The sequence below is a fragment of the Tachypleus tridentatus genome, chromosome 7, assembly GCF_004210375.1.
Source record: "Tachypleus tridentatus isolate NWPU-2018 chromosome 7, ASM421037v1, whole genome shotgun sequence".
In the NCBI taxonomy this organism is placed as follows: Eukaryota; Metazoa; Arthropoda; class Merostomata; order Xiphosura; family Limulidae; genus Tachypleus; species Tachypleus tridentatus.
The window spans coordinates 166,165,419-166,188,236 of NC_134831.1; the positions used below are offsets into that span (position 1 = coordinate 166,165,419).

The 22,818-nt window shown below is 31.1% G+C and overlaps 1 protein-coding gene across 3 annotated transcripts in view; it reads left to right on the top strand.

Annotated features, from left to right (window-relative positions):
- The first annotated feature begins 8,067 nt into the window (after nt 1-8,067).
- LOC143257139 (uncharacterized) overlaps nt 8,068-22,818 on the top strand; it is a 67,378-nt gene continuing 52,627 nt past the window's right edge. The window contains exons 1-2 of one of the 3 annotated variants that reach the window (XM_076515430.1): nt 8,068-8,431; nt 15,853-15,974. The gene's annotated coding sequence lies outside the window, so the exon portion shown is untranslated. The remainder of the gene's footprint in view (nt 8,432-15,852; nt 15,975-22,818) is intronic. The other 2 variants (XM_076515429.1, XM_076515433.1) reach the window with 2 other exon arrangements.

Below are 22,818 nucleotides of genomic sequence, written 5' to 3' on the forward strand. Positions count from 1 at the left end.
TATTTAAAATTCTGAGCTTCGCTTTCAATTAAGTTTTATTTCCAGCTTAAGCCTAATTGAACGACAATGGTTGAACGTGCTGCTGTTTCAAGATTACAACAATAAAAATAACAGCATTTTAGTATTTATTTTATTTTTATTCTTATGTTCGCGCAACAAATATGTTTAAAAGTCAAATCTTGTCAAGAGGTTATAATTTTATTGCGTAGTCACTGGTTAAGCCTCACTTAGAATATTATATTCTTTCTTTTCTGTTTTGCTTAGGAAGGACATTAAATTGTTAGAAAGTGTTCAGAGGAAGGTTGCTAGGATAGTACTTAGAATGGAAAAGTTTTCATACGAGAACAGGTTAAGATATCTGAAATTGCCTTCTTTTTATAAAAGAGGAATTAGAGGAGATGTGAATGAAGTGTTTGAGATTGTTAAGAGAATTAGTAGTGTTGATACATAATCATTTTTGTAATTCGTGGTGAGAATGGCAGGTCTAGGGAACACAAGTATGGATTTTTGTAGGGTACGAGTCCTCCTCAACTAACACAACTTTGCTCTTCTAACAGAGTGGTTGGTTTTTGGGAGATGTAGTTATTTATGTAAGTTTAATGAAAATCTTAGTAAATATTTAAATAATAAGGGATGGATTTTAGTACAAAATTCAAAAATTTGTTTGATGGAGGGGATGGTCTAAATGGATCAACATTCCTTTTGTTATCCTTAAATTGTATGTTTAAAAATATACCGGTAAATTAATGGGTAGTGTCATGGTATTGGTCATCCGAACTTCTGAAGAAACTTCAAAGGAAAGGAAAAGAAAAGAAAAAAAAATCCCAACTTTAACTTTTATGACATCTACACTGAATATTTTAGAACCAGTTATAAAGATCGTATGCTCAGAATATTTCAACAATCACCCATTTTATAACAGTTTTCTACTCACGCTTTTAACAATAAATGGTTTGTTGTGAAAGTGTTCGTGTAGTGCCATTGAACAAACTCATGCTGACAACTGACCTCAAACGATGCACTTGTCTTTGTCTCCGATTTTCTCGTAGCTATACTTCCAAATGATAAATAATACTTATTCACGGTTTTGACGTTGTAAACAAAACCAAGGTTATCTAGTCTGTAAGCGTGTGGGAAACCTTTACTGTTATTATAAGACACAAAGTTCTGGAAATCAAAGTATTAAATTACAGATATATATAAATATTATTGAGCTGAAACTAATGTGAAATAAAACCGAACAAAACAGATAGGAAACATTAGAACAAAGATGGAAATAAATGAGAGAAAAAGAAGAAGAGATACAGAGAGAATGAAATCTCAGTGTGTGTGTTTTCTTATAGCAAAGCCACATCAGGCTATTTGCTGAGTCCACCGAGAGAAATCGAACCCCTGATAATTAAGTTAATAAAGAAAAACGTGATGTAAAGGTACCAAAGCTCTCCTACACATATTATTTACCCACCAATTAAATGAAGCTGATGCGGTGTAATCTGAAATAAGGTAATTTCTGTTTGGTGTGTTTGTTGTAGGTGTGGAAGCTAAGAGCAGAGTGACGCGATCTGTTATTCTCTTACCCCCTCTCCCCGAAAAAAATCGCGCACATCGGGGCTGCGGGTGCATTATAAGAATTGAACATTCCAATAGAGTAGCTCACGAATTGGAGCTAGATGACTGACTAGCTGCCTTCAGATCAGTGGTGATGACTCTCAAAATAAAATAATTTTGTACGAAATTCAACATTATATTATTTTCAATATTATGTGCAATTTTAAACTTTCTGACACGAGATAAAACTGACCTGTGCCGTATTACAGATCATTGTCCTCACGCACGATCATAAGCTATTTCTCTGTGATTCATTGGCCTCAGTGGCTTATGTTTTCTTCATTTCCATCCTTTCTTCGTCACCCTAAAAATAGAGATTTTTACACCTGATATTTAGGCTACAAATTGAATTAGGCTTAATTAAAATAAGTTTTACTGACCTTCAAGAGAACAAATAAATAAAAAAATACAAGAAAGTCATCAAATCAAACAATAGTCTGTTGTTTGTGTATGTTCGTATAATTATTTTGCAGGATGTAGATGTATTTTCACCAAAATTGTTTTGGAGGCTCATTAGGTTCACACAAATGTTCTGTTTTGCATTTTGCAGTGTTTATGGTCTTTTTAACCACTACTTCGTCCTCTGGACATATATCTCCACCAAAGTTGGTATGAAGGTTTGTTAGATTCATGTTTCATATATGTCAACAGAAGATTACGGTAAAATTTTAAACTTCGAATTAATTTCAATATGTTCCATTGAACCAAAATCTAGTAATTGTGTTGACTAAAGAAAGTAATTAAGGTCAATATTGCTTTCTCTGAATTAGTATCAGATAAAGCAAGTACAATGGATTCTTAGAAGAATTGTGGTTTCATCAGAGAATAAATACAACGTTTTGGGATTGACATAATAAGCTAAAGCGTTCATGTATACAGAACTTTATCCTAGCTACGATAATATTTCCCACACTATTACACTACCTTTAGCATTTTTTGCTCTCGATTAAATAACAAGGAGGATCAAATACTAAAACGATTTTTGTTCCATACTTATACTTTTTGCCAGATAACAAAAACGTGACATTAGTTATTTTACATTGTTTGTGATGTACTTGGAAATGTGAAATGACATCACATCACCAATAGCATGGCAAATGGATAAGTGAGACAAATAGGGCAATTGCCGTATGGCCCAGATTTTAAGACCTCAAAAAATTCAATGAAATTTATAAAATTTTATGCAAAAAAAGATGAGAAAATTATAAAAGATAAAATAACACGTAACACTGAGAGGTTTTTTTTATATCTCCATCTTTATAATGGGTTTCTTTCTTGGAATCAGTAAAGCTATGAACCAAAAAATAATAATAATACAGCATTAGTATTTACATGTGCCAGTCCTAATTGCTTTTTGAAACAAGAATACAAGAATAATGGTAATTACAACCACTGTTAGAATCGTTTCGAGTGAAGGTTACTACAACCATTCGTCGCTTGTTTTGGAGTAATGTAAACTACAACCATTGTTAGAACCGTTTGGAATAAATTTTTGCTATAAACATGTATTTGTTGGTTTGGTGTAATAGAAACTACAATCATTCTTGGATTGAAATCATTTTAAATATCTCGAGCCAAACACTTTATGTTGTTGTCAGAAGAAAAGCTAAATAATTGAACTTTATTACAGAAAAGAGAGCATTTTTGTACAATTTCATCAGTAGAAGAATGTTTAACGAGTACATTTCTTTTCTGTTGAGATCTTTGGTTTGCTACTGTATATCAAACTTTTTCAGCTATTTGTTGTCCACGGTTTGCAGCCCTAACATTGTTCAAGCTGTTCTTTTCTGTCTTTATCGGAGACAAGCAGTTTTGTACTGGTTTTTGACTGGTTTAGAGACAGGTTTTTTAATCTCATTACCAGATATGGTTAAAGATAAATCGGATCTTGTGCAGTGTTGAAAGAATTGATCAACTGTGGCGCTATATATTAGCTTATTTTGAAGATTTGTGGTTGTAAAGTGTCTTTCAGCTTTGACAGATGGGCCTTAAGTATTATGAAGATATAAAAAAATCATTATATATTAGAGGTCCAGAAAACTTTAAAAGCTCGCATATTAGTAAGTTCCACTCCTCCCTGTTATTAAAATAGCATATTAGTAAGTTCCACTTCTCCCAGTTATTAAAACAATTATTTATTTAACAAATATTCACAATTCTAATTGCCGTTGTTTCTGCACTATTTTGCATGGTAAGTGTTTTGGTTAGAACAAAGAGCGTTGAAGGACAAGGGTCTCAACTCACCCCAAATATTCGGTTTCATTGCCGCAAGTTTATATTAAAAAATAATAATATCAGGTTAAACTTAAAGTTTAACAATAAAACAGGTTTTCTAACAGATCAATCTATCTTAAAGCAGTATGATTTCGTTAACTTATTCGAATGAAATAGACAACTAAAATAAAATGTTCTAGGTAAGTTAAAATAAATAAATCAATAACTTTTGTGAATTATTCTTAAGTGACTAATAGGCCAAAATGAACAAAGACTACAATAATGTTGTTAGTTCGAGGACTTATGTGAAGTTTAGGTGAATGAAAATTATAGTTTAGGTATTTTTTTTGTTTGTTTGTTGAATTTCGCGTAATGTTACTCGAGGGCTATCTGTACTAGCTGTTCCTAATTTTGAAGATAGACTAGAGGGAAGCAGATGGTTAACACCACCAACTCTTGAGCTATTCTTTGTCAAACAAATATTAATGTTAACTATTACATTATAACGCCACCAAGACTGAAAGGGCGAGTATGTTCAATGACGGAATTCGAACACAAAACCCAAAGATTTCGAGTCGAACACCTCAAAAATCAGGCCATGCCAAATCTCCGGGAAGTTTAAAATTAAACGTGTAGATTTCGGGAAACGAGACGATCATAAACTACAAAAAATATAAAATAAAAAAACTGAAAGTTATATATATTTAGTGTTTTAAAACTACTGAGTTATGTATTTTTCTTTTCTTACTTACATCCTTACAGTGCTGAGTGCTATGTTTGATTCCTCCCGCTGAAGGAGGCGCAGATAATACGTTATTTAACTTTTCGAATTAAAACTACGTTCATAATACATGAAATTACTTGGACTTTTATTTTTGCTTGACTTTGTAAAATTATTTTGTTATTCTTGTTATGTTAACATTTAACCGTGCATTATCAGTTAAATTTCAAATAATAATCATACGTTATGCCATGAGTAGCGAGAGGGTGCGTCAGAATCTTCGTACGTTGTCTGCATAAATTTATATGAAATTGTGAATTGTCTCCAAGTTTAACACATGCTACATTTACAATTTTATCCAACTTCTATGTTGAAAGGGCTGGCATGGTCAAGTGATTAGGGAAATCTGAGGGTCGTAGGTTCAAATCCCTGTCACACTGAACATGTTTGCCGTTTTAGTTATGGGGATGTTATAATGTTCGGTCAGTCCCACTGTTCGTTATAAAAGGGCATCCACACAGTTGGCAGTGGGTGGTGTTGACTAGCTGCCTTGTCCGTACTCTATCACTGATAAATTAGGGCCAATTAGCGAAATAATCAAACAAACCTCATGCTGAGCCATTTTTGTTTTCACAATGTGATTATTGGCTCACTATAAATAGTGTAAACTTTGTGATTAGCATGGTCAGCTTTGTCCCAGACGCAGGGGCGTAACCAGCACTGCAGAACACGTGGGTGTGGGGCATTTAAAAACAACATTATAAGATAGTGGATCTTTTAAAGTATTGGGGTGACCTCTTGCCCCTTCCCCCCAGCTACACTATTGTTGACAAAACCTAAGCATTTAACCTTTAACACTTATTTTTTTTTATATTGGGTTAATGAATAACTTTCTTTGTTCTAACCTTACAACTCTAACGTTAGTTACACTATTGAGATTTTAAGATCATATATCTTACTATTCTCACATTCTATGCTAACTAACCCTCCCCTTTTAAAAACTAATCTCATTTGGTTTGTTCTCTTTATAATGTTAAAACCCCAGTTTCGACATCCATGGGGAAAAACACCACAGATAGTCCAGAAAGCGTTTATAAGCTCCATTTCCCTTTTGACTTTGGTCTTTGTGCACACTTTCTTTAGCAAGGCCATCATCGCACACCATAGTGGATTGAAAGGAGTAGAAATGGATCTGATACACTAGCGATTAAATATTCACACAATGTTTATTGTTATTCTGTGGAAATAAAGCTGAAACATGTGTTACATGCAAAATAAGACATACGTTTTTACACATTTTTTTAATTCTCAGAATTAAAATTGAAGCAGTCAATATGTATTCTAGTTATTTGCAGTATTAACTAAATTACTTTTTTGACATTATATTTCTTAAGCAGTAATAAAGTCTGTACAACTACATCTGATAGGCATGGTGCACGAAGCTTTACATTTGATAATTCTGTGTTGGTGTTTGATGATATTATTAAGCAGTCTAGTACGTTGTTTGCGGGATAATGCCCGAAAATACCGCTGGCGACGTGAGTCACCAGCTGATGATCAGTGACAAAGTGGTCACAGAAGATTTTTCGTAGTTTGCCTTTAACTCGTAATTAAGACCATATATTATTAACTGTAATTATTATAGTAGAATATTAGCAGTTCTTCTGGTAGAAGTTATTCTATAAATGAAATTTAATGTATCTTAAACTAACTTGTTAAAGTTACTAATTTTTTCTTACACAAGTTGTATTGCTTGAATAATATTTGACACCTGCTACCAATGTATTGAGACGCAATAAATAATTGTTCAACAACTGGCATTTTTGTTACCGAGCGCATCAATAAGGTATACTGCTTGATTAGGCTTAGTCCAGATACTTAACTATATATTATATAAAATTTTTAACATGACGTTTCGGGACATCATGGGACCTATTAGTCCATCTCGGCTGTTCCATTCTCTAAACTAAACTAAAACTATTAATAAATAAAAAAACACCTTAAAACCATTCCTTATCATTCATATTAAGCTTTCTCTTAAACTCATTTAAATTTACTACTTTCACAATATCCAAATATAACCTATTCCAAAGACCAATCGCCCTGCTACAAAAATAAAACCGTGCTAGCTGAAGATGACTTCTGGCATAACGAAATTCATATTTGTGTGCCATAGTTCTACTATTCTTGCTGTTACATATTAAAAATATGATGCATCAACAATATCAATTCTCTTTACAATTTTAAACATCTCAATTAGATCTCATCTAAATCTTTTTTCTTTTTTAAGGGAAAACAATTTGAGAGACTTCAACCTGTTCTCGTATGATAACTTTCGTCCATCCCAAGCACCATTCTATTAATCCTTCTCTGAACCCTTTCAAACAGTTTAATGCCTTTACCAAGGTAAGGAGTCCAAAATTAAACATAATACTCCAAATATAGTTTAACCAGTTGCCAATACAATGAAAGTGTAGCCTTTTAAGACTTGTATTCAATATTTTTGAAGATATAACCTCAAATACTAGTTGTCCTACCACTAGTAACAGCACACTGCCTGGATGGGTTTAAAGACTGATCGACTATTACACCAAGATCCCTTTCTTTCATGACACTACATATTCAGATTTTTCACATCCAAATTATAATTATAATTCAAATTATGATAACTTACATGTATTATCTTATATTTATTATAATTAAAGTCCATCTAATCTACCTTTTATTTTCCCAACTCACTAAATGACTTAAAAACCTTTTGTAAATCAACAACATCCTCTTCACAAGTAGTAACACCCAAGACCTTAATATCATCTGCAAATTTAAGTAATTTATTGGCCTTTCCTCTATATATCACATTGATGTAAATAAAAAAAGAGCAAAGATCATAACATTGAGCCTTGAAGTACCACATTTGTAGCAATCCTCTGCTTTCTTCCATCCAGCTACTCTTCTATTCAATTTGCTAACTTATACCCCACACCTATAGAGATTTATTTTACAAGCCTTTTATGAGAAACTTTGTCAAATGCTTTCTCAAAAAACAAATACACTAAATTTACACCTTTACTCTTATTTGCATTAGCTGAAACATTTTCAAAAATGTCGAGAGATTTTACGTTAGGGTTCGGCCGGAGCTCGCCATGTTTACTGATTTTTTTTAGTAGATTAAACACCGAAAAGAACCAAAGAGTACATGAGGAGCCTAAAAAGGAAATATTTTGAGGAAGCAAGAAAAGTTCAAGAATAGACAAGTTTTAATTATTTACTTTCTGAGAAAGTTATTTCGATTATAAACGTTTTATTTTCTTTGCTAAAATAAATAAAAATATTACTGCATAATGTTGAATTATCTACAACTTGCAATACAAAGCTAATTTACATACAAGTTATATGTAAATTAACTTACTTCGATTTTATATTTTTCCATATTTAATTGTTTTTATTTAAAATTAAAAACATTTAAAATGAAAGCGTACTAGTTACGCAAAAATAAATTTCGTGAGAACAAGTAAATTGAATTAAATTGAAGTAAATGGAATTTCGTTTTTTATTTCTAACTTCGATTTCAGCATTTAGTGTGACCTTTGAGTTTAGTGAATTCGTAAAATAATAGTTATGCACAGTATGTTTTGTCTGTTAGATTTAATATCGAAATTTAATTGTGTTTGTTCAACAACTTGAAATTTAAGTCATAGTATCGCGTCTTAATATATCTTTAAGTTTATTATTTGATTACTACTGACCAATAGGTTGTACTATACTGTCTATAGAGTGTAGTATGAGTTATTTTGACTTTTGAATGTATCGTTGATCTCGTGCCTTCTGCTCATGCGTTTAGTCAAACAAGAATTAGACATCAACTTATTTTAATTTTAGGATTGATGGGTAAGTAACAGTAGCAATAGAAGTTTCTTTATGTTATGCAGTATACCTTAAATACTATATATTATAGTTAGTGCTATTTAATATGGAATTTAAATTTAATATTGGTATAGCACTACTTAGTTATTTGTATCTGTCACTTGACATAAGATTCAAAAGCAATAAGAGATTTGAAGTAACTCAGTATCAGTTTTAATATCTAAATATTTATAAAGACTGTCCTGAAATTTCTTTAAATTTGCTTCATTCACAACCTCTGTAGCCGAGAAGAAACTTAAGAGTTGGTTTAGAATTTGCAGTTTGGGTGGAGGCCATTTAAATTGTGCAACTTATCTGTATATTCTTTAATATTACTTGTAAGTTTGCCCTTAACTACAGGGAGAAACATTGCTTGTTAAATAATACTAATAGAAGAATGGAAGCTGTTCCAAGTGTACTTTGACATAAATATGTTTTTATAAGATTTAGGCTTACAAATTATTCTTGTCTATAGAAGGTTTATTTTGTGTATTAAATTTACAAATTATTTTTGAATGATGTGACTTGCTGTGACAGGTTAGAACCTCTTCAGGTTTTATTTTCTCACTTGACAATTGAACAGATTTTTATAGACATTTGATTTCAGAATTTTGTGTAAGTTGTATTGAGAAGGATAAGGTTATAGAAGACCACCAGAAAGAAATGAAATTCAATGTTTTATTGAAACTAAATGTAGGGTTAATTAGAAAGAGTCTTTTAAGTGTAGAAAAGGTGGTATTCTAAAACCAAGATGTTTGGAGAGGAAACCAATAGGGTGTTAGTCTGAAAAGAAAAAATGCTATTGAAACTTGGGGTATTTATTAGTTTAAGTCAAGGTAGTTGGAAAAAAATTGTATTTCAATTAATGTTTCATGCATTCTTGCAAAAGTTATTTTCAGACTAAATAGGTTTTTAGAAGATGATGTTAACAATAATGTGAAAATCTCCAATAACAATATGAATTATATTAAAACGCAACACAAGTAACACTAATTAAAGTAAAGATAGGATTATGAAATTATTTTCTCTGAAAACTTCAATGTCAACTTAGATTAATATATTGGTTCTTTAGGGAAGCTTAAGATGTATTGTAGAAGAAAACGTAGCTCAGGTGCTGAACAAATGTTTTTCTATCAATGTTTTCACCAGTAAGGGGGTAGAAAGAAAGGTTTCCAAGCTTACCAATTTGTTTGTGAAGAGTTTTTCTGAAATTATATTAATATTGAAGCAATCTTAAGGAGATAAATCTTGTGGTCCTGGTGACATTTATTCTTAAACATGAAGTTTATTTGTTTATTAAACTAAGTAGATGATGTGATCATTATGTTTGAGAAGTATTAGCACAAAAAAATATCTACTTAGAATACACAGGCAATAATAATTAATCATTAAAACAAAAAAGGGAGGAGTGGTATTAAAGAAGATTAGGGCACTATTACTTTAAATTCTGTTGTTTGTAATGAAAACATTAAGAGGGAACTTTTTAAAAAAGGAATGTGTAAGGATGGCTATTACCAGTCTTTCAAAAAACTCAACAATAATTTTCTTGTCACTTGACCACTAGACCTTGTGCTACTAGACACAAGGGAAAGATTTGTATCCACCTACATTTCACATTACACTTCCTATTTTATAACTTAATAAGAGCCTGAATACCAGCTTGTTGTACAAACTTCTGTGATACTTGTTTGAATAAGTTACCTTCCTAGAAGTTCGTAGAGAAACGTTTACATGCTAGTTTTAAACTAAAGGACTAAGGTGTCAGTATTTCACCCCTAATATACTATAATTAATATATACATTGACAACATTGAAACATTAGGCCAACACAGGTTGTATCAACTAAAAACAGAAACTACACAGAAATATACCACTTGGTTACTTTTGTTTCCAAACTTTCCTTGAATCTTATAAAAATCGAAATTCCTTATCAAAATCTTGTGAGACACCTTATCCCCAGGAGACTCCCTCCTAAAAATAAAAACAAAAAAAAAACCACCAAAACATTCTAACAATTTGGCAATGAAAGTCTTCTCCAAATACCTTGTTAACAATAATTTATATAGGTCATAGGTCAACAAAACTTTACAATACTATGCAGTGTTTCCTTTTATAATAATATCTATGTAATGACTGAGTCACAAGTTATGGTAGAGTCTGTAAATATTATAACAAAAACTATGAATTTCTTGTTCTTCTTTATTTAATTACATAATAACTGATAAACCAAAATAAGTGTTAACAAAGTTAACTGAGGTGACATAGTTTCAAATGGAGTATCCATTTTTACAAGTATTATTAATAACTAGTAATAATTAAAAAAGCATACTTCTAGAGTAAACAATATTATCATTACTTCTGGAAGTTAGATTTTGTGAAATTTAATGTTCCTTTAAAAAGTTTTAAGTACAGAGTGGAACAGGAATTATCAGTCAATGATAGGTAAACAATAAATATTACAGTTGGAACCTCATTATATTTAGAACTTTGTTATAAATATAATCTTCCTGTCTCTATTGAAACACTGCATTAAAAAAAGAAGTAAACAAAAGCACAAACACATGCAATATTAGTACATGCACATAAATTATATACCTAGATGTAGACAGTACTACACAAAATGTCCAGTCTGTATGCATAAATTTACTGGTAGACATGTCCCTACTTTCCTTTCGATTACTGTTTCAATTCATGCTGTAAATGTGATTAGAGAAGTTAATAAATGTTTACAAATGTTATTAAATAACAAGTTGCATGTTCATGGTGTACAGAGCAGTGTGAACATACATAGTTGTGTATTTTTTACTGTATTTTTATTAAAATAATATTCTCAATGTTTTGTTTAGTTGTTTTATTCACCTCCACCATATTCCATAATTAGTACAAAAATGTTTTAATGAAATTAAATTTGACTTCATATGTTTTATATAGAAATAACAGTAGGTTTTTCTACTTGAAATCCTGTATAGCTGCTGTATATTTTAAGGATATGGTTAACAGTAGAGTAACTTACAATAAAATCCAAATCCTGTATGTTATAGACAACCTGCTAATGAAACAGGTTATAATGTTTGAATAACTAATGTGTAGTGTTGTTAGGATTGATGTAATGAAGGTTTATTCTGTTATGGATCAAAATCTTCATGTAAGAGTTATTGTCATAATTTTATAAATAGAATGTTTGTAAAGAATTATATTTTATAGCTAGAAGTAATTTTTAAACATTTTGCCATTAGTTTTGGCCTTGTTCTTTGTGTTTCACAAAAACATAAGTGCATAGTATAAAGCCTGTTAGTGATCAGTGTGTACAATTAACTTCCCTCCTTAAGAACCAAGAGGAAAGGCTTAGTTTTTTTTTTTTTTTCTTAATGTACAAATTGGAAGAACCTGCTCAAGGCTTTCAGGGTTTGACTATACAGTCTGTGTATGTATGGCTTATTTGAAGGATTTGGACATGTAGTCTTTGTATGTGTGGCTTATTTGAAGGGTTTTTGATGTACAGTCTTTGTATGTGTGGCTTACTTGAAGAATGGACTGAAGAATAAGTTGGAATGATGCAAACTTGATTAATACAGTGCAGCTGTCTCTGCTGAGTTAACATAGTCTTTTGAGTTGTAGAGGTGTTTGAGACCTACATGTATCTGTTTTATTATGAACTATGATGAAATGTGCCAAGAATGTTTTCATTCTAGTAGAGATTGTATTATCTTAAAGAAGTTTGTTAAACCTACTGCAGTGTTTTGCTCAATGATGGATGAGCTGTTGTTTTGGAAACTTAATTTAAAAAAAATGTAGTTGTAATAATTTGAAAAGGCTGGGTTATTCTATAAAAGTTTTAGTTCTGCAAGAAATAGCAAGTTTTACAGTGTGTCAGACATCTGAATAGATTTCATATTTAACTTCTAAAACGATAAACCTTGTTTGTGAAAAATGAGTGTGCGTGTAAGTTTTGACAATGAATTTGTGAAATGTTGTTTTTAATGTGCTGCAAAGCCTAAACATTGCCATGCAACTTGTCTAGAGTATATGTAATTATGAGATACTTGAATTTCAAAACTTGGCTGTTGTATTAAAATTTTTCAAACTGAATAATTATTCTGTTGCATAGACATGTTATATACATGGTAGGAAAATATTAATCTAAAGTTAGCCTGCAGTATCATGGTCAGTTTTGACCATTATAACAAATAAAATTACATGTACAGATATAAACAATTCTGTCCACTTGTATAAAGAAAAACCAAAGTTAATAGCAAATGTGCTTTTCTATGATAAAATAATGTAAACTAAGGGTACGTGCTACTTGTGCTTTTGAAAAAGAACACAAATTAACAACACAAACCACTTATGCAAATGAGAAGCACTTCAGTTAGAGATTTAGCCAGTTATTTGAAATTTCAATGTATTGGTACCTAATGATGTGCCATTTGTCAATAAACATCCCTCTTTTACTAAAAAGTATACAGCAACTATTCACTTAAGAAAAGCTGTACCTATCAGGCAATGTCCACACATGTTACCACCCTGAACATACACCACTTCAACTAAAAACAGCTCTGGATAACAGCTTTTAATTTTTTCAGTAAACTGCTTCATGGTCAAATCAACAGAAATAATTACTGTGAGAACAAGCCTACATGTAGGTTTTCAAAGTTGCTCTTTCAACTTTGGCTTTACTGAAAGAAACAGTTATCAAAATGTTTGTCCAAAATGTCTCTTCCTTTCTAGGTACCATTTCCATCTAGGGCATTGATGAGTATGGTCTTCTGATTTCTATTCTATGTTGCTCATACAAATACTAACAATTTTGAACATCAAAACTGAATTATACTTAATTCTTTAACAAGAATAAGTATAAGGTTTTCATGATAGCTCATGCCATTTAAATCACTATTTCAACTTCTTGCATCCTTTTTCATACCTTTTCATATTAGACAAAATACTTATTTAACACAGCTTATAAATAGGCCTAAGGACAAGATACTTGCATTTAGTAGAGTTCATAAATAACTATAAGGAAAGTTTTATATAAAGCAAAAGCATCATCTTCAGTTAAAAAATATTATTTCTATCTTAAGTATTACAACTGGAGCTACTGCCTCGTAAACAAAAAAAAAACTACTCTGTTGACTGAAATTCTTATGGGTAGAGAATACAGTTTCTGTGAAAATTAGTTACATATCTTCTACTAGTATTGTTGTGTACATGTAATACTAAATATATTCCTGTTTTTATGATTATTTAAGAGACCTAAGTAATAAAAATGTAGGATACTGTGTAAATAAATAAACCATGATCTAAGCTTATTTTATGTACGAAAATACAAAGAAATAGGGAAAATAAACTTTTATGGGAATCTTTTCAACCATACAGCCTTCAACAACACAGTGATTCATATCTGTGTTTTGTTTTCTGTGTGACTTTCTCTTCAGATTGACTGTATCATACCTCTGAGGCAGCTTTTTTCACATGTTTACCTTGAGGACTGTGTGTGTGTCCTTGTTTAAAAGTGATACCTTAAACATGAGTAGGCTGTCTATTCTTGAGAAAACATTACCTAACAAGTGACATTTTGACAAAAGACAACTGTATACGTTACTGGAAACTTTATATTTTGGGTGTGTTCTTAGCATGACATGGTTTTATTGTCAGGGATTTCTGTTTACCTCTTTCTGTCATTTTGTTTTTTAATAACAACATTGAAATATGTATCGGAAGCTTGTCTTACTATAAATGAGGAAATGAAAAGCACTAAGTTATATATTAATTACAAGTGCTAAGAATACATTGCTTAAGTTTTAGTTATACAAAATAAACTGTGTATTTCTGCAGAATGACCACACTTTCAAATTTTGATGGAAGTAGAATAAAATACTGTGTATCTATTTTATGTACATTAAAACCTTTAACAGAAATTAATGTACACTTAGAGTGAGATTAAATTTCAATTAAGGATGATCTTACACCTCAAATTAAGCTGTGTACATGTATAATACAAGAAAGTTGCATGTTGTAGTATTTACAGTTAGCAAATCATTCACAAATTTTGTTATGGTATCTTTATTATTATTATTATAAACTTAGATAATTGTTCTTATAAAAAAAAAAAAAGCTTTAAAAATAATTGTTAGTTATCAAGCCAAATTTATTGTTAAGTGTCTTTTAACATAAAATTATATATAATTTTGTGGAGGATATTTCATATATTAAAATAAAATCCTTCTATTGTTTGTAACACTAATGAACTCAGCAGAAAGAAATTGTTTAGAACAAACTGACAAGAGTGTTTAGAGTATGCAAAATGTGTTTTTGTTAAGCTCAAAACTAAATAATGGGCTATCTGTGATGTGCCCACCTTGAGTACTGAAACCCCATTTTTAATATTATAAGCCTAATTTTTAACTATTGACCATGATAAAGGATTGACTCTTGTTCCTATGCTGAAAGGGGGCCTTTTTTTTTCCATCATCATTATTGTACCATACCTTTTCAGTTTCAGGTGTTGCTTTGTGCTTAGTGACCAAATGGGCTGTCTGTAGTGTTCCCACTATAGATATTAAAGCTCTGTTTTTAGCAATGTGAACCCTTAGATGTATTGCTGAGCCATTTTGGGTGGGCTGGTCTTTTAGTAATTGTATTTTTACTGTGTTAGGATTATCATGATGATGAAAACATGACTTAGTTGTAGCTTTGATATATCTGCTTGCACTTCGATATCAAACAGTTAGTATGGTTGTTCACTGTTCTCTCTTTTCTACTTCCTACATCAGCTTTCTTACTTTGTGTTTTTAATTTCATTTTTTTTCCTTTGAATTTCCCCATCAAAACCACTGCTAATCTTCCCTCAAGTCTAACTATAACATACATAAAAATAATAGTTTATTTTGATTTAAGAGGAAGGTATTTTGCTGTACATTATCACACACTTATTTGAATTTACATGTTGCTCTTTAAATATGTAATGACATTCTAAACATTTTTAGTTTTTCCATATTTCAGCTGTTGAATAAAATCTTATTTATGCAGTATAAGTATAAATGAGGTCATTCCCAGTATTTAGTTCCTTTTGGGTTGTTTTATGTTACATATATTTACTTTTATTTTCTAGACTGTGTAGTAATTGAAGCTCTTTTGTAATTCTGCATCCATAATTATAGCGTACGATGCTCTAAGCAGTCGTAGTTCATGAGTTTGATGAGAATCAATAGTGTATGGTGCTCTGAATAGTTGTAGTTCACGAGTTTGGTGAGAAGCTATAGTGTATGATGCTCTGAGCAGTTTTGGTTCTAAAATCGTAACTATGATGTACAATAATCATGTCCTACTAGTTTTAAGTTTGTGGGAAGTGAGGAATTGGTATAATAACAATAATAATTGCAATTCTTATTCATTCCTTTTTGTCTTAGATGCTAAGTGATGAACTATCCTGAAGAAACTTGAAGATCAAAATATTGGCTGAAGTGGATGATATTATTTTAACTACACATTAGGAAAGGAAGCCAGTTTCGTTTGTGCTTTTTAAATGTATGTAAGTGAATAATGTGTCTGTTTAGAGTATATGCCCCAAGTAGGAAGTGATGTCATTATATAAATAAACTGCAATTGTGTACACGTCTTCTACAAGAGAACACATGTTGATATCTATGTATTTAATTATATGAACTACCTCATCACTCATTCTATATGATAAAAACAAATTTGTAGAAACTTCCATTAGGCTTGATTATTAATATAATGGTATTGCTTGTTCAGTTATCAAAATAGTAAAATTATGATATAATTTAAAGAACAAATTTATGTAATGTATACAGACTGATACTAGCTCAGTCTTCGTTTTAATGATTAAGCACAGTCAGTTACAATATAAAGAGAGAGCTATGACTTTGTGGTCTGGTCTTTGTTGGTTTTCTATTAAATTATTTACTTTTGATGTCATTTTTAACTAATGCAAAACACACAATTTTAAGTTTTGTTTATTTCTTTTCGATTTTTATTAAAGTAAGATTCTGAGATGAGGGCATTGTTTTGTAATGATTTCAAATCTGTGTTGGTGTATCTGATACTGGCAGACAATTCTGTCTTTGGGAAAACTGTGTAGTGATAAACAGTGGTGGATTTAAGGTTGTGTGGACCCAGGAGTTAATTTTTGTAGGCCCTACATCCCATGTAATTTTACATTAAATAAAGTTATCAATGGGTCCCCATTAAGACCATGGGCCCTGGAGCTTAACCTCCTCTAGCCCCTACCTAAATATACCACTGGTAATGAGTAAATAAAAGTATGATAGTCATGTTTGTCTTGACGAAAGATAATTGATAAACTTAATACAAAAGAACTCTACATAATGAAATTACTTGCATTGTTGGAAGGACACTCAGTAACAGAAACTAGTTGTACTAATGTCCACTGGAAATGACCACTTTAGTGCTGCTGTTTATATGTAATCTGTCACATGAACACACACTAATGTATCATACTAATCGCAGGGTTTTTAAGCCATATACACACCATACAAGTTTGTAGTAATAGTCTACCCTAGGCAGGACATCAATCAGGTAAATGTTCAGCATATTGGTTATTTAATATTTGCTGCTCAACAAATAAAAAGTTACTTAGTATTTATAACAAAGGTAGTACAGTCAAAAATGCATTATTAGATTTGATAAATCCAGTGAATAACTGATAAATACTATCACTGGCAGTACTAACAAATTGTTATTTTAGATTTCATAATGGATATAATATTATCTACAGTGATGTAAGGATTTTTTTATGTTTGGGAACAAGAATCTTTTATAAGACTATAAAAAAGGAAAAAAAATCAAAAACATTACAGATGTTGAAATTTGCTCTTATATTTGTGGTGGTGAATCCTTCTGGCAGACTTGAGTTCCTGTTTGTATTGTTTTTTTCATTTGATGAATGGTCTTAGAGGTATTAAGAAATAAGTTTAATTTTAACTTTTCTAAGTTAACTATTTTTTCTTGAAATAATATATATTAAGTATGCTATATTTATTCTCATTTTCATATTTTATAGTTTAAAATGTTTTTATCTGCATTAAATAAAAATACATACACTTTTAAAACTTCTGTGTATAACTTTAAAACATTATTTTTTAACAGTTTTATTTCCAGTCATTAGTCTTTTCCAAGTACGACTAAGTTTGAGGAAAGGCTAAGAAATGTGTAATTCTTACTATGGATTGTAGGAGAGCTAGGAGGTCCTCAAAATTGTTGGATTTGGACAGTGCTCCTTTAAGTTGCCCCTCTCTTTTGGGGTTGGGGGATGGTAAAATTGGAAATGTAAACTTGAAGTTAAATGTAATAAATTAAGTTTTTGGTCGGATTGTTTTTTCCAGTTAATTAGTTATACACTTGTATGAGAACTCATCTGATAATATGGTTTGTGCAGTTTATTTAAAGTTTGTCAAAATCTTTGTTGTATTGGTTTAGGGATGAAATGAGCAATACAATACTAAATTATATTTAAAGCTATCTATCTATGTTTTTTTTTAGTTTTTGGCTTAACTTGTTTGTCCATAGTCATTTATTTCTTGTATTATTAACTAAAATATTTTAATCTGATATGACTTAGTGCTTTCATAGTAAGTGCAGAGTTTTTTGAGTTAAAGACCGTGCAAATAGCCTGTTGGGTATTCATGCATTAAAAAAACAAACAAGGAATGTATTTCAACGATGAAATTCTTGCAGATAATATCAAGAATTTAGATCAATAGAACTACTTGTACCCCACTAAAATAGCTTTGGAGCATCATTAAAGTGGTAACCAGTTTTACAGTGGTGATCATGGTGTTTTTTCCCATCCCTTTTTACCACATAATCTGATATCTGTCTCTAATGTACTTTTAAACATAATTACACGTGTGATCCATTTCAATTCTCGGGTTCGGCATGGCCAGGTGGGTTAAGGTGTTCGACTCGTAACAAATATGCTTGCACTTTTAGCCGTGGGGGCATTATAATGTGATGGTCAATCCCATTATTCGTTGGCAAAAGAGTAGCCCAAGAGTTGGCGGTGGGTGGTGATAACTAGCTGCCTTCCCTTTAGTCTTACACTGCTAAATTAGGGACGGCTAGCACAGATAGCCCTCGAGTAGCTTTGTGGGAAATTCAAAAACAAACAAACAAACAAAACAAATCATTTCACTTCTCATAATTCTCGTGTTAGTTCTGTATTCCTGCAGGAATTAAGTTATCAAATTATTATTTGGTAAGTTTGGTCACTTAAGGGTTAAAACCACTGTTTATAAGTCAAACTGAATGAATTTGTCTGTTTAAAGTCCTAGGCAATACCACTACTAACTCTAACTAACTTGCATATCCTAATCCTCTCTCTATGCAGTTCTTAAAATTTAGTGACTGGCTCATGTGAATGTACAGATGACTTCTGGAGACTCCTAAATTGGGTGGAGATAACCCTCAGAGACAGTTGAAATTGGGTGAATGTGGTTTTTGAAAACCCTTAAAATCCATTTTGCTTAGCATTGTTAGGGTGTGACTTGTAGGTTTCTCCTGTTTCCTGGTGTCATTAAGTACAAGGGCTGTTTCTGTCTTGGAAATTCTAACTTCTCACATTCAAACATATTTTTATGATCTGTGTGTATGAATATTTTGTTTTGGAAATGACTATTACATAATCTTTGCAAAAGTGATCAATTTTAAGTGGTATCAAACTATCCATGGATGCCAAACATTTAAAATATAGTTCTATGAATACTTTCCTTTCAACTTTATATATCGGCTGTGATTTTCTTGTGACTTACTAATACGTATATTCAGAATAATTTTTAACAGAACAGTCAGCCCTATGTATATTAGATAAATTTTCAGTGCTTCTGCTGAAGTAATTGTCAAGTGTTGCACAGCATAACAACTAAGAAGATAAATAAAAGGTATACTTGCATACATTAACCTGATAATATATACAAGAAAAAAAAATCTAATTTTGATTTGAAATTGTATTTCAGATATAACTAGAATGGCACTTAGGAGAGTGCACACCTTTGTTATGCAATGTTATTCATTTGGCCCCTAAAAATATGAAAATGTGTTTGTATGTCTACTGTTATCAATGGACGCAGATCACTTCTGGAAGGACAATGAGAAATAATCTACATATGCCCACTAAGTATTATCAAAAACTGGTTATTTTTGACTGAGTTATAGACGAAACATAGTGTCAAATCAGTTCCTATGTTAACAGATAGCGAGTTTTTCTTTTTTTTTTCTTTTGGTGACCATGACTTTCAAAACTAATCTAAGTTGATTGTAATCCAAATGAATACCAAATCTTGTCCAAATCCGTTCTACCGTTTTTGAGAAATCTTACTGACAAACACACACTGGGGTAAAAACATAACATAGCTACCAAGATCTAGAAAGTTTGTTAAGGCTAGAAATTGAGAAACTTCCTGGATGATGTGGAAATAAGACTATGGTATAAATATGAGTGATCATTGGTTGATTGAATTTGTGTCAGGAGAGTTGTGTACTATTAAAAGTGATAGTTATTGTGCCTATCCTACTATTCAGTTACTTGGTGAGCTGTTGTTTATTGACTAATCAGCTTAAATATGAAATTTTATAAGGTAGGCAAATAGATTACAGTTTATATTTGGAATATTGTGTTTTAACTTAGGGCAAAATCAAAATAGTTGCAGTGTTTATGTTGAAAAGTGTATGATATGAGGTTTACAAGTGAACATGACTGTAGATTTATTATATAAAGTGGACTAGGCAATATTTTTACCAAGTAATCCAAAAGAACCTGCCAATGGTAGAACATGTTTCAACAATGGTTTCATTGTTTGATTACTTTTTTTTCTAAATAATGGTTTTATTGCTGGATTGTCTAATTTTTTTTCTTAAGACTTTCATCATGTTTACTGATATAGCTATCATAATTTTCAGATACTGCAAAATTTATATTTTTAGCTTCAGTTGTTATGAGTGGAGATGGAATTGGGGTTCATTGTGTGCTTACTTATTGTAAGTATTATTGTATAATAATATTAAAAAATGAGACAAGAATTCTCCCCACTCTAGAAACCACTCAAAATTTTGGGTTATTTTATGAATACATCATTATTGAAAATGACTAAGATTAGTGGAGTTCTGTCAACTTATCAGTAAGTTACTTGCTGAAAGATTGAATTGTGATATCTCTTCCACAGTTTGTTTACTTTTGGATTACGTGTGTTACCAGCATAAGTGAATATATTATGTGATTGATACAGGTCTAATTTCAATGAAATTGTTAGATGATTGTGTGATCTCATGCTATCAAGTAGGGCTGAAGAGTGAGTGTGTTTTTTTATAGGAATCTATGTGTAATAAGGTCAAATCAGTGTTTTGTACTTGTATACTAAAAATGAAATTTTTTATAAAAATTTAGGAAATTTGGACCATAAATCTTGTACATTCTTGTCGACAAATATAATAAATTTCAGACCTTTCTCAAGGTGTAACACTGCATGCAAGTCTTGATATAAATTGGGTACATTTTTTCATATCTTGAAGAAAAAAATCTATTTTTGAGAGGAAAACAAAAACGATTTTAGATGTGTAATGATATTTTTTTAAATGCCTGAAACAAGGATTCCTAGTGTTTGTGTGTCTGGTGAAGTTTTGTTTTTCTAGAATGATTGTTGTTTAAAAAAAGATAATTATTTAGATATAGGGATTATTTTATACCTTCATTGTAAATGTGTGAAAATGTACTTTGTAATTAAACAAATAAAACATTCATTTCCTGCTTTTTTTTCTTCATGTAAAGGCTTAAGCAGAACTGATAAAACCTATAAATGATAAACGTTGTCTTTAATGATAATGTTTAACATTAAAGATGAGTAACCCCAAACCTAAGATCTCATCCTTGATCTTGGAGTGATCAAAATATTAAACTTATCACACCATTATGAAGTTCAGTGGCATATACTTAGGAAGTACTGGCAGATAGATGAGTTTGAGGATCAATATTTTTTATTTTATTTAAAAAAAAAAATGAGGAAGAGTTATGTATATGAATTAGAAAGCTTTAAAGTAGAATGTTTTCATAAACAGAACATACAATGACTAGCTTGCTCTGATTGGCTGTACGGGTGAAGGCTCTTATCAGGGATTGGGTGGTGTTCTGCTGGGTTTTATCAAGTTCCATTGCATGTGAAAATATAGATTATTCTGTAAGTTTTAGTATTTAGATGCGAGACAGACAAATATTTAGGGCATGCCTTGTCTTCCCCTGACGTCACTGTGAAAACTATATAATGATATTAAGACTCGTATACTAAGGTATACTTTATGCATCTATCTGTTGTAGGGAAATGTACCTGAGATGCAGTCAAATATAAAGGTAAAGCAGTAGGATGTGTTTCTTTCTTTACAAGGGAATCATAGAGTTCTAGCCATTTTGACCTATGAAGTGGTTGCAAATGTTTAAATATTTCAACATTATACTACACTGTACCTTGTGAGAACATAGTGGACAAATAAAAGAAGTGGAAAGTGTGTGTGTGATTCTGAGCACAGATATCAACATTTTTGTTGAAGATCTAAGATAAAATACAAAAGTTTGTGTGTTATACTTGTTATGGTTTTTAAGGGTTCTCATTAAAGAAGCAAAAATAGTATGAAGAACATTGTTAGATAATGTTCCCTTTCTTTCTTTTATTATTAATCCATTGTGACCTAATCAGATGTTAATTCATATCCTGCCTTGTGGGTAGTAATAATGGCCTTATTTAATTGATTGAGTACTTGTATGTAAATGCAAAGCCAAAAGTGTATTAAAAAAAAAAGTAAAAATCCGCCCCACTTGAGGGGCATTTCTATCTCTTTTCTCTGCCATAATTTTAAAACAAAATAATCTATCCACAGAATCTGAAAATGTTTAATTACCATACCGAACTTTTTAGTCACATCTGGGTGATAGATGCTACCAAACACGGGCACACATAATAAAACACCTCTACACTAAGATACGTAGTATACTGTGAATATTGTGAGGTCGTGCTGTTTATTCGAAACTTATAGATTTTTTTTCCATTATATTTATGAAATATTCATAAAATAACATTTTTTTTAGGGCAATTATTTTTCAGTCTAATTTCTACCTTACAAAAGCACCTGCGTTCTAAGTTTATTTTTTAAAGAAAGTTGTGCTTTCCGAACATATTTGTGTTTATCAGATTTGTTCGTATTAATCCAATACATACCTTTTGAATGTTCTCGAGTTATCTGGCTTCTTGACTATGCGATTTGTTTACGTTTTGATTGCATGTGTTTTCTTACCATGATTAGTATTTTCTGTTACTAAATGAGATGTAGGGTTACTGTTATAAACTATACTG